Raw genomic sequence first — 14,102 nt, forward strand, 5'->3', positions numbered from 1 at the left:
ATTTCCTCACCCTAACCTGTTCATTTGACCTGCAGCCTGGTTCAACTCTCCCACTCATAAAGTTCACTCAAACTTTCTTTTCACCAAGTACTGCTCTGTCTCCAATCTCTGTTTCCCCTCTCTGATTACCTGGTCTCTTTCAACATCACCCATCAACTCCCCACTCCACCCCCAAAAAACACTCGGCCCTTCTGTGACTTCCACCCCATCAGTGTTGATGTCTCATCTGCTCTCAGCCCTCTCCTCCGATCTTCCATTGATATGGTTGTTGATTTTGTCATGCTTCACTCTCGTTCACCCTTAACTCTTCCTCCTTTCCCCCATTGCAATTTCTGCCCTGCCAACACCCAGCTCAACCCCAACATCCACTTCCCTGACTCCTGCTCTCACATTGCAGAACCTTTCTAGCAGAGATTCCCATGATCAGGTTGACTTCCTGCACTACAAATACATTTTGCCACCTTCCTAGCTGAACAATTCCACCGCAGCTTTACTGAATTCCACTCACAATCCCAGAACCTTTTCACTACTTTTGACTCACTCCTCAAACCTGCCCCCCCACTCCTCCATTCATTTCTCTCCACATAGGATCTTGACAATTTCTTCCAAGAGAAAATTGACAATACACAGCACTGACCTCTCTCCTCTCAGCTCCTCTCCCTTTCTGTCCTTCTCCCACCACAGATGCAGAAGTTTTTTGCCTGCTTTCCTCTTCTTGCTGACTCTTTCCCAAACCATCTCCTGAGCTCCCTCATGCCCACTCTGATCTCCCCCTAACTGCTCTTAACCTCCCCGCTCTCCTTTGGCTCTTTCCCCTTACAATACAAACTTGTTTTAGGCTTTGTCTACACTAAATATCTTTTAGTGACATGACTGCGTCGCCTCAGCTGCTGAAAGTTGTGCAGTGTAGCCGTTGTTTGTCGGCTCTCCTGCCAACAAAAAGCTTCCACCCCCAATGAGCGGGGTTTGCTTTGTCGGCAAGAGCGTGCTCCTGCCAACAACGCAGTGTTCACACTGGCACTTGTCACGGCAAAATTTTTGTCTTTCCGGGGTTGGGGGCTTTAACACCTCCGAAAGACAAAAGTTGTGTCATTCAATTGCCAGTGTAGACATAGCCTAAGTCTCTCCCAGCTTAATAAAAACAAAAAGAACAAAAAAAACCCACACCCTTGACCCAGCTTGCCTCTCCCAACCACCTTCCTCTTTTCACTTCTAAGATCATTGAAGGTGCTGTTTACAATCACTGTCTAGAGCGTTTCTCTCCTCCAATTACATGCTAGACGCTCAGGCTTCCTCCTTTTGTACTCCACTGAAGCACTCTTGCCAAAGTCTTTAATTACCTCTTTCTAGCAAAACTCAGAAATAGTATGCCATCCTCCTCCACAACCTGTCAGCCATCTTCCACACTGCCACTCATGCGCCTCTTCTGGAAATCTTTTCTCCCTTGGTCTCCATTACTGGGTCCTCTTTTGATTCTCCTCCTACCTTTCTAATCACTTTTTCAGCATGTACTTCAGCGGACCCTCCTCAACGGCCCCTCCAGCTTTTTATAGGGGTTCCACAGAGCTCTGTCCTTTATCTCTGGGTTCCCACATCCACAAACACAAATTCAGCTATCAATTCTGTGCTTACCACTCACAAATCTACTTCTCTACTCCAGACTTCTCTTTTCCTGTCCAAACTGAAATCTCAGTCTGTCTCTGACATCTCCTTGTAGATAGGCCATCAGCTCAAACTCAAGAAGGCTAAAACAGAACTCCTAATTTTATCCTCCTCTCCAGCCACCCAAATCCTCTCTGCTACTTCTTTTCTTGACCACCATTCTGCCCATAACCTGGGCATCATCTTTGACTTGGACCCTTCTATAGCTCCTCATATTGAGGCTACATTTAAATCTTGCAAATTCTTTCTGCATAACATCTCTAAGATATGGTCTTTCCTATCCATCAAAACAGCTAAAACGCTCATCAGCTCATGTCTTGATTTTCCCACTTGGGCATCTGGCACTGGCCACTGTCGAAAGACAGGATACTGGGCTAGATGGACCTTTGGTCTGACTCAGAAGGGCCATTCTTATGTTCTTATGATTACTGCAACATCCTTCTCTCTGGCCTTGACAAATGCAATCTTGCCCTGCTCATATCCATTCTGAATGCTGCTGCAAAGATAATTTCCCTAGCCTATCACATTGACCATATCGCCCCTTTCTTTGAAACCCTTCACTGGCTCCCCCTTCTCTACCACATTATACAAAAGCTTCTTGTCTTCACTTTTAAAGCCTTCACACCTATGTTCGTCCTTCCTATCATCTTTCATTCATTATCAAAATAATGACAGGTTTCAGAGTAGCAGCCGTGTTAGTCTGTATTCGCAAAAAGAAAATGAGTACTTGTGGCACCTTAGAGACCAACGAATTTATTTGAGCATAAAAGCTTTCGTGAGCTACAGCTCACTTCATCGGATGCATTCAGTGGAAAATACAGTGGGGAGATGATTTATATACACAGAGAACATGAAACAATGGGTGTTATACACACATACATACAGTGTGTATGATAACACCCATTTAATTTAATTTGTTGGTCTCTAAGGTGCCACAAGTGCTCCTTTTCTTTTATCAAAATATTGACTCCCTCCTCTGAGCAACCCACGATGCCAGCTTTCATCGCCCACTTGTTAAATTTTCAAACAAGCACATTCGTGCTTTCTCCCATGCTACCTCTCACACTTGGGAAAAGCTCCCTGTAAAAATCCCCAAAGCTACCTCATTATCCTCCTTTAAATCCCTCCTTTACTACGAGAGCCACAAGAAACTTGACAATGGCTAGGCTAGTGGTGCGCGCTGACACCACAGCCTATTATGCTGATCAGTACAGTTTCAATGTATTCCTGTGACAATTTGGGGAATGTCTGTACAATTTATAAATTGTGTAAGATTATAAACTTTGTATTTTAGCAAGCTGCAAATTCAATTTTGAATGTCAGGGCTATTACCTTCTCTGGTGGCTCTTTAACCCCCACAATGAACTGAAATTTCAAAGGATAGTGAAACTGGGCTGACAAAGGGTCACTAACTTGGGATAGTCCTCTATTCAAATGCAAACATCCTATGCAAAACATTGGCTCCCAACCAGGAAGAAGTCACCTAGCAACAAAGTTACCAGGAAAGGGTCTGGGATCACCTGAAGAGGCTGATCCAAGAAAGGCTGATCCACATGACCAAAGGACTAAAAGGTTATAAAAGGACTCACACGGGAAGACTAGGAGAGCCACAGAGGAAATTTGGGCAGGAGGAGGGAAGGGGACAGCCTGGACAAAGTCAGAATAGGCAAGTTGGGAAGAGGGCAGGTGAAGCTCCATGTTGCAGCACACAAATCACACAATGCAACAGAAGGATGCTGGGTGGCCCCAAAAGACTATGACTCCAGCCCAAAAAATGCTTCAGAATGGTGAGGAAACAGAGGCAGGAAATACCTATAGGGTTTATTATGTTTATATAGCTCTGTCTATTTCTCATGCTATTAAAGAGAAAGCAATGGTCATTTAGAATTTTGTGCTAGGTCTGTGTGTGTGTTTAGTGTTTATACCAAGCACATGCCCTCTTGAAGAGATAAATCAGAAGGCACACACCTTTAGCTGAATTCTGGTAGAGCGTGTATTTAAGCAACACAGAGTCTGAAGGGGTCAGCACTGGTAACACGGACAAGGCAGTTCAACCATGGAAGTATCAGCCCTCAAGACAGGATGCTAGGCAGAAGGACTGCACCCCAAGTGTGCACCTATTGACAACAACACTGGGAAAGTGCATGGACTCTCTTCAGTGGCTGGATCCCATCACAGCAGTCTGGTGAGTGGCCAAGAGTGGCTGATTGACTGGACATGTGACAATTCCCCCATCTATTGCTGGTCTCATCTCCACCTCTGACCTCTCATACTTAGATTGAAAACTTTTAGGGGCAGGAAGATAAATGTCTTTTGTTCTATCTTTACACAGTGCACGAGGTCTGGCTCGTTTACTACGGATCTGCAGCACTGTGATAATACAAATAGAATAGTGCCAATTCCAGGCATTAATAATCATAAGTCAGGTACCACAAAAGCATGAGAGATTTAAAAAAAAAACAAAACAAAAACCAAAAAGATTTTGGGATCCTTCTTTTTGCCTTCTAGGGTAATGATGAGGTCACATTTTAAAAGTTTTCTCATTAAACCAAAAAGGCTGGAAAGTTTCTTTTTTTTTTTTTTAAAAAAAAGAAAAAGTAAACCAAGATTCTCACATTTCCATTACTCAAGGTGCTGGAACTTGCTGGGGGGAGGGAGGGGAAGAGAGAAGAGGAGGAGATGGACGACACCCAACAGCTATCACAAGACTTGCAATAAAATAATGAAAGTTGTTAACACTGAAAAGCAAAGGAAAAAATTAAGCTCATACAGCACTGCAAGGCCCCCATCTGACAGGCAGTGGATCTCCCCTTGGTCTTCGAGTTTGGGCTACTACAAATGAGGGTGACCAGATAGCAAGTGTGAAAAATCGGGATGGGGGGGTAATAGGAGCCTATAAAAGAAAAAGCCCCAAATATCGGGACTGTCCCTATAAAAATCAGGACATTTGGTCACCCTACTACAAATAGGATCTTGCTGAAACTACCTGTGAACTCCACCCCCTAGATATTCCACAGTGCAACCACCAGCCTCTGAGTAGGGTGGGCCAATAGCAGCTCTCTGCACTAGCTACCAATAAACTGCAGGGTGAAAAATCAAGGTATTGGTTACTGCATATACAAAGCCTTAAGTCTAGATTTCCTGAGATCTTATCTCCACCTTTGACAGCTCATCCAATCTAAAGAACAGGAGTACTTGTGGCACCTTAGAGACTAACAAATTTTAACAAATCTAAAGATCAACTCAAAGTCCCAAGAAGAAAAGGAGTACTTGTGGCACCTTAGAGACTAAAAAATTTATTGGAGCATAAGCTTTCGTGAGCTACAGCTCACTTCATCGGATGCATTTGGTGGAAAAAACAGAGGAGAGATTTATATACACACACACACAGAGAACATGAAACAATGGGTTTATCATACACACTGTAAGGAGAGTGATCACTTAAGATAAGCCATCACCAGCAGCGGGGGGGGGGGGGGAAGGAGGAAAACCTTTCATGGTGACAAGCAAGGTAGGCTAATTCCAGCAGTTAACAAGAATATCAGAGGTTTCAGAGTAGCAGCCGTGTTAGTCTGTATTCGCAAAAAGAAAAGGAGTACTTGTGGCACCTTAGAGACTAACAAATTTATTAGAGCATAAGCTTTCGTGAGCTACAGCTCACTTCATCGGATGCATTTAAATGCATTTAAATGCATCCGATGAAGTGAGCTGTAGCTCACGAAAGCTTATGCTCTAATAAATTTGTTAGTCTCTAAGGTGCCACAAGTACTCCTTTTCTTTTTAAGAAAATCAGAGGAACAGTGGGGGGTGGGGTGGGAGGGAGAAATACCATGGGGAAATAGTTTTACTTTGTGTAATGACTCATCCATTCCCAGTCTCTATTCAAGCCTAAGTTAATTGTATCCAGTTTGCAAATTAATTCCAATTCAGCAGTCTCTCGTTGGAGTCTGTTTTTGAAGCTTTTTTGTTGAAGTATAGCCACTCTGAGGTCTGTGATCGAGTGACCAGAGAGATTGAAGTGTTCTCCAACTGGTTTTTGAATGTTATAATTCTTGACGTCTGATTTGTGTCTATTCATTCTTTTACGTAGAGACTGTCCAGTTTGGCCAATGTACATGGCAGAGGGGCATTGCTGGCACATGATGGCATATATCACATTGGTAGATGCGCAGGTGAACGAGCCTCTGATAGTGTGGCTGATGTGATTAGGCCCTATGATGGTATCCCCTGAATAGATATGTGGACAGAGTTGGCAACGGGCTTTGTTGCAAGGATAGGTTCCTGGGTTAGTGGTTCTGTTGTGTGGTGTGTGGTTGCTGGTGAGTATTTGCTTCAGATTGGGGGGCTGTCTGTAAGCAAGGACTGGCCTATCTCCCAGGATCTGTGAGAGCGATGGCTCGTCCTTCAGGATAGGTTGTAGATCCTTGATGATGCGTTGGAGAGGTTTTAGTTGGGGGCTGAAGGTGACGGCTAGTGGCGTTCTGTTATTTTCTTTGTTGGGCCTGTCCTGTAGTAGGTGACTTCTGGGTACTCTTCTGGTTCTGTCAATCTGTTTCTTCACTTCAGCAGGTGGGTATTGTAGTTGTAGGAATGCATGATAGAGATCTTGTAGGTGTTTGTCTCTGTCTCAGGGGTTGGAGCAAATGCGGTTATATCGTAGCGCTTGGCTGTAGACAATGGATCAAGTGGTATGAAACCCATTGTGTTTCATGTTCTCTGTGTGTGTGTGTGTATATATAAATTTCTCCTCTGCTTTTTCCACCAAATGCATCTTTTTGTGAATACAGACTAACACAGCTGCTACTCTGAAACCTGTCATTATGCAAGGCACTGAATTTAGCCAGAGTGGAAATCTGTCAACTTCATGAAAAAACTCGCACAGATACAGAGACATCATCTTCCTCTCCAAATGCAAACAGATGGACATCATACCGAAAGGACTGAAGGTAAAAAATCCATTACAATCTACATACCACACAGACAATGCTGACAGCTTGTGCCACACACTCTCAAAGAAACTGCGGAACCACCTGATCAACATCCTCTACAGCAAACAGGGAAAGATTAAGAATGAGCTCTCAAAACTGGATACTCTCATAAAGAACCAACCTTCCACACAAACTTCCTCGTGGCTGGACTTTACAAAAACTAGACAAGCCATTTACAACACACACTTTGCTTCTCTACAAAAGAAAAAGGACACTAAGCTATCTAAACTACTATATGCCACAAGGGGCCACAACAATGGTTCCCGTAACCCACCCAGCAATATTGTTAATCTATCCAACTATACTCTTAGCCCAGAAGAAGAATCTGTCCTATCTCGGGGCCTCTCCTTTTGCCCCTCCACCCCCACGAACATGATACAATTCTGTGGTGACCTAGAATCCTATTTTCGACGTCTCAGACTCAAGGAATATTTCCAACACACCTCTGACCAATATATTAACCCACAGAGACCTTCCTGCCAACACTACAAAAAGAAGGATTCTGGGTGGACTCCTCCTGAAGGTCGAAACAGCAGCCTGGATATCTACATAGACTGCTTCCGCCGACGTGTACGAGCTGAAATTGTGGAAAAGCAGCATCGCTTACCCCATAACCTCAGCCATGAAGAACACAGTGCCATCCACAGCCTCAGAAACAACTCTGACATCATAATCAAAAAGGCTGACAAAGGAGGTGCTGTCGTCATCATGAATAGGTCGGAGTATGAACAAGAGGCTACTAGGCAGCTCTCCAACACCACTTTCTACAAGCCATTACCCTCTGATCCCACTGAGAGTTACCAAAAGAAACTACAGCATTTGCTCAAAAAACTCCCTGAAAAAGCACAAGAACAAATCCGCACAGACACACCTCTGGAGCCCCGACCTGGGGTATTCTATCTGCTACCCAAGATCCATAAACCTGGAAATCCTGGACGCCCCATCATCTCAGGCATTGGCACCCTGACAGCAGGATTGTCTGGCTATGTAGACTCCCTCCTCAGGCCCTTCGTTACCAGCACTCCCAGCTATCTTCGAGACACCACTGACTTCCTGAGGAAACTACAGTCCATTGGTGATCTTCCTAAAAACACCATCCTAGCCACTATGGATGTAGAAGCCCTCTACACCAACATTCCACACAAAGATGGACTACAAGCCGTCAGGAACAGTATCCCCGATACTGTCACGGCTAACCTGGTGGCAGAACTTTGTGACTTTGTCCTGACCCATAACTATTTCACATTTGGTGACAATGTATACCTTCAAATCAGCGGCACTGCGATGGGTACCCGCATGGCCCCACAGTATGCCAACATTTTTATGGCCGACTTAGAACAACGCTTCCTCAGCTCTCGTCCCCTAATGCCCCTACTCTACTTGCGCTACATTGATGACATCTTCATCATCTGGACCCATGGAAAAGAAGCTCTTGAGGAATTCCACCATGATTTCAACAATTTCCATCCCACCATCAACCTCAGCCTGGACCAGTCCACACAAGAGATCCACTTCCTGGACACTACGGTGCTAATAAGCGATGGTCACAGAAACACCACCCTATATCGGAAACCTACTGACTGCTATTCCTACCTACATGCCTCTAGCTTTCATCCAGATCATACCACTCGATCCATTGTCTACAGCCAAGCGCTACGATATAACCGCATTTGCTCCAACCCCTCAGACAGAGACACACCTACAAGATCTCTATCATGCATTCCTACAACTACAATACCCACCTGCTGAAGTGAAGAAACAGATTGACAGAGCCAAAAGAGTACCCAGAAGTCACCTACTACAGGACAGGCCCAACAAAGAAAACAACAGAACGCCACTAGCCATCACCTTCAGCCCCCAACTAAAACCTCTCCAACGAATCATCAAGGATCTACAACCTATCCTGAAGGACGAGCCATCACTCTCACAGATCTTGGGAGACAGACCAGTCCTTGCTTACAGACAGCCCCCCAATCTGAAGCAAATACTCACCAGCAACCACACTCCACACAACAGAACCACTAACCCAGGAACCTATCCTTGCAACAAAGCCCGTTGCCAACTCTGTCCACATATCTATTCAGGGGATACCATCATAGGGCCTAATCACATCAGCCACACTATCAGAGGCTCGTTCACCTGCGCATCTACCAATGTGATATATGCCATCATGTGCCAGCAATGCCCCTCTGCCATGTACATTGGCCAAACTGGACAGTCTCTACGTAAAAGAATGAATGGACACAAATCAGACGTCAAGAATTATAACATTCAAAAACCAATTGGAGAACACTTCAATCTCTCTGGTCACTCGATCACAGACCTAAGAGTGGCTATCCTTCAACAAAAAAGCTTCAAAAACAGACTCCAACGAGAGACTGCTGAATTGGAATTAATTTGCAAACTGGATACAATTAACTTAGGCTTGAATAGAGACTGGGAATGGATGAGTCATTACACAAAGTAAAACTATTTCCCCATGACAGGTTTCAGAGTAGCAGCCGTGTTAGTCTGTATTTGCAAAAAGAAAAGGAGTACCCGTGGCACCTTAGAGACTAACAAATTTATTAGAGCATAAGCTTTCGTGAGCTACAGCTCACTTCATCGGATGCATTTGGTGGAAAAAGCAGAGGAGAGATTTTTTCCACCAAATGCATCCGATGAAGTGAGCTGTAGCTCACGAAAGCTTATGCTCTAATAAATTTGTTAGTCTCTAAGGTGCCACAAGTACTCCTTTTCTTTTTAAGAGTAATACTGTAATTTACTGTGCAATGCCGTACCATAATGGGAAGTTTTCTTACCTCAGACCGTGATCAATTTATGCCCTACTCTATGACCACTCAGTCTTAAAATTCTAAGAATTATTTGGTGTGCAGATACTTTGTTATCCTTCATTCTGTTGGGTGGTGTGTGGGGGAGGAGAAAAGGAAGAGGAAGAGCAGCTCATAAAAAAAACTATAAGAAAAGTATAAAAGCTTCCTTATAGCTGTAGCTCTACTCTGAAACCCATACACATTTTTGGGTCAGCTGAGGTTGCTCATGAAACCTTACTGCTGCTCCTTTTCAACCTGAACAGGTAGTCAACGTTTGGGGCCCTGGATGTATTCCAGTCGGGAACACAAATTGGAGACAGGTTTCAGAGTAGCAGCCGTGTTAGTCTGTATTCGCAAAAAGAAAAGGAGTACTTGTGGCACCTTAGAGACTAACAAATTTATTAGAGCATAAGCTTTCGTGAGCTACAGTTCACTTCATCAGATGCATTTGGTGGAAAAAACAGGAGAGATTTATATACACACACACACACACACACACAGAGAACATGAAACAATGGGTTTATCATACACACTGTAAGGAGAGTGATCACTTAAGATAAGCCATCACCAGCAGCAGGGGGGGGAAAGGAGGAAAACCTTTCATGGTGACAAGCAAGGTAGGCTAATTCCAGCAGTTAACAAGAATATCTGAGGAACAGTGGGGTGGGAGGGAGAAATACCATGGGGAAATAGTTTTACTTTGTGTAATGACTCATCCATTCCCAGTCTCTATTCAAGCCTAAGTTAATTGTATCCAGTTTGCAAATTAATTCCAATTCAGCAGTCTCTCCTTGGAGTCTGTTTTTGAAGCTTTTTTGTTGAAGTATAGCCACTCTTAGGTCTGTGATCGAGTGACCAGAGAGATTGAAGTGTTTCCCCCCCCTGCTGCTGGTGATGGCTTATCTTAAGTGATCACTCTCCTTACAGTGTGTATGATAAACCCATTGTTTCATGTTCTCTGTGTGTGTGCATATAAATCTCTCCTCTGTTTTTTCCACCAAATGCATCCGATGAAGTGAGCTGTAGCTCACGAAAGCTTATGCTCTAATAAATTTGTTAGTCTCTAAGGTGCCACAAATTGGAGACAGTAAATAAATAAAACTGCATCAAAGAAAAACCTAAGAATGTACAAAGTCCTGTGTCTGAACATGGAGGGAATCAAAGAGCAGGAAACAGCTTCTTTGGTCAATACCAAGAGCACTCTTTTAGCCCGCACCACAACACAAAAACTGCTTCCCAGGTTTCTTCCAGGGTCAACCAGGTTGCTGACAGCTGCTTGTTCAGGCTCTCTCTCTCAGGCTATGTCTACACTACAGACCTTACAGCAGCAGCCTCCTGTGTAGCCGCTCAATGTCAACCGCAGAAAGCTCTCTTTGGCATAATTAAACCATCCCCAACGAGCAGTGGTAACTACATTGGCAGGAGAGTGTCTTCTGCTGACACAGCACTGTCCACACTGGCACTTTTGTCGGTGAAACTTATGTCAATCGGAGTGTTTTTTTTCCAGACCCGACTGACAAAAGTTTTACTGACAATAGTGTTAGTGTAGACACAGCCTCAGTTCGTTCTTATCTGACCCGTTTCTGATCTCGCTTCCACCACCCTCCCTACATCTCTACCCAAAATACCACTCAGTCAAAAGTTCCTGGGCAAGTTCATAAACCTCTTTTCTTTTAGGTGGGGCATATGGTTATGTTAATTGAAGAGTAAATTCACATCTAACAATTGTCAAGGGTTTAACTCAACCCATTACAAGGTTTCACCCAGCTCAAACATTATGTTTGGAATTTCCTAATCTGAATGCTTAACAATGCAAACAATATTCACAAGTGGGTTTTATTTTTTGTTTGTTTTTTTTAAGAAAAAATCCATAATTTTGTTTTCTGGCTAGACACCATTGGGACCATATATCCTCTGTAAGGTACAATGAAAACTGAAACAAGGGATTCATGTGGAGCCCTTGCCTTATTCAGTATGTGTCTTATGCAACAGAAACATTATGTCAAGTGCATAGTTTTTTTTAATTACATAAGCCAGTATGCACTGAATGAAGCAGAGCTTCTATGTGCTCTTTACTACAAAGAGAATGAGACTGATCTTTAACTGCAGGTCATATTGCTCAGTAAGCTATATATCCACATACATCCTTCCTTTGCTTAGAAGAAAGTAAACAGTGTTTAAAAATTAGACCCTGGGTGCAAAGATTGCATGAAATTAAATTTTCAACTCTTCTCGTAAGTCAAGTAAATCAAAACCAGTTTTCATCTGAACAATCAGCATTTCTCACTAAGTCTATTTCACTGCCATCTTTCTAATCCCAGTTGATTCAGTATTAGACCTGCTAAAAATAAAAAAAAAATTTATAATAGAAAGTGAATTTTTGTTTTGCTACTACTCACTCAGGTGAACTGTTTTTGCTTGGGAAAGTTAGAGAAGATTAAATTCTGGGTAGTGACCAGACCTGGAAAAGTTCTGCCTGAAAAGTGAAAACTAAGTTTTAGGCACATGACATTAAGTCACCCATGCCCTTCAAGGAATCTTGGCAAACTTCTCCAACAAAGCAAAAACAAAACACTGGACAGAGGGTTCATAGTCACAGAAAGGTGAGTGAAAACAGATGCTTATAAATGAAAGACTTAGGCAAACTTAACTGTAGCTGTCACTAGCATTCTAACTATATTTACCATGCAATCTGGAGAAAAAACAGGAAAACAACTAGGGCTCTTTGGCTGTGCGGCACATACAAAACATTACTAGAGTAACTTGCCACTAGCATGTTTGAAACATTGTTGCATAAAAATGCGTCTGTACATCATCTGAGATGAAAGCAGCTTCTTTTGGTAATTTAGTTTTTCAAGGAAGGACATTCCCTCACTGCAATTTTTTTTTTTTTAAAACCACACAGTTCCATCAAAAACATTTCTCCTTCTTGTTGAAGTCTAAGAGCACGTCTACACTTATGAGCCCTACAGCTGCAGCACGTGTGGTGAAAATGCTCTATGCTGATGGGAGAGAGCTCTCCCATTGGCATAAAAATCCACTCTCACAAGAGGCAGACACTACATTGCTAGGAGAAGCTCTCCTACCAGCACAGGGCTGTGCACTCTAGCGCTTATGCCAATGTAATTTACATTGCTCAAGGGGGTTGTTTATTCACACTCCTGCGTGACACAAACTATGATGGCATAAAAATTAAATGTAGACAGTCTAAATGTTACCACGGATGGAGACTAAGGGAAGAGACACCACCTACTCTAATACCAATAATTTAGCATTTATAAAGGGACTCATCTTCAAGGTACTTTTACAAACATTTATTCAAACTTCTTCCTCTCCTTGAGCCAAAGGAGAACCTCCTGCTCTTCACTGACCTTACCTCCCTCAGCAGTGAGCCTGTAAGCCAATGGTCCCCTAACTTTTCATGGTTATGCCCCTCCCTTACCCCATCTACCCCTCCCACCCAGAAGTCAGGGCCGCAGCTCCAGGTGTGTGTGGACATGGCCAAGGGAGCTGTGGCAGCAGCAAGGTGGCAGGTCTGCAGCCGGGGCGGAGGCTGGGGGTAGGCCGGGAGCAGATCCACAGCTTGGAGCCAGGGCCAAAGTAGAGATGGGAGCGGAGCAGGAAAGGGTGATGCTCCCTTCCTGCCCCCTTGTTGGGCTGGCCTGAGCCCCACCATGCCCCCCCCGAACATTCCTCCTAGCCCCCACGGGGTGTGTGCCCAAGTTTGGAGACCACTAAGCAAAAAGCAACTTCCTGCCCCCATGTGCATCTTACTCCCAGACGTTCACTCTCCATTAAGCTAGCCACTCCCTTCTAGGGGTTTCCTAGCCAGAGAAAGGTGAGGACTGACCGTCTCTGGTGCTCTGTTATATCTCCACCTTCCCCAAGCCACAAATCTGCCCCCAGTCTGCCACTCTAACCCATACTACTCATGAAAGTGTAGGTCTTTTTTTTTAAAAAAATCAGGCCCTAAATGTTAGTCCTGGAGTGGTATTTGTAGCAATTTGGCTCTAAAAACAGCTGTATCCTGCATTAGCGGCCAGACTAAAGTACTTTCCTCATTTAAAAAACCCCTGAAACTTCAAATCAGAGAGACTTCCCTTCTACAGTCAAACAATTTTTCTGACTATTTAAGGAGCAGAACAAATGAGCTCAGTGATGCTACCTTGTGGCTTACTTCTCTTGTTGATTAATAAATGCTAGAAATTTAAAATGAAAATCGTATTGGTTTGCAGAGTCAATTGACCTCAACAAATCTGGTTTATGGCAGAGATGGAAATGCTGTCATCAGAGATTGGAGGATATCCACAATTCTAATATGCACTTATACTACATTAAGTACAAGTGATCTGTTTTGCTGTCTCTTGCCAGGTTCTATTAAAAGAATAATTTTATTATAAGGCACATAGTAATTCATGTTACATCACATCTTTATGAAATCCTAGAGATTATGGAGATTTTCTTGTTATATAAAAACAAAATATTAAAAGATCCAATCAAACTTTATAGACTAACCAAATAATATACATGTTGCATATTGGTCTATCTACACTCAACTTCCTTCCAATAGGATTCTAACCAAACATACATTTTAATACTTTTAGTATTTTAATAATTCTGAAAATCTCAGAAAGAGAAT

At 43.3% G+C, this 14,102-nt stretch overlaps 1 protein-coding gene across 1 annotated transcript in view; it reads right to left on the minus strand.

Moving 5' to 3' along the window:
• The window catches only part of MYO1C (myosin IC), a 164,092-nt gene that overhangs the window by 148,970 nt on the left and 1,020 nt on the right, over positions 1 to 14,102 (minus strand). The window lies entirely within an intron of this gene.

This window comes from Dermochelys coriacea, chromosome 17 (assembly GCF_009764565.3).
Source record: "Dermochelys coriacea isolate rDerCor1 chromosome 17, rDerCor1.pri.v4, whole genome shotgun sequence".
Lineage (NCBI taxonomy): Eukaryota > Metazoa > Chordata > Testudines > Dermochelyidae > Dermochelys > Dermochelys coriacea.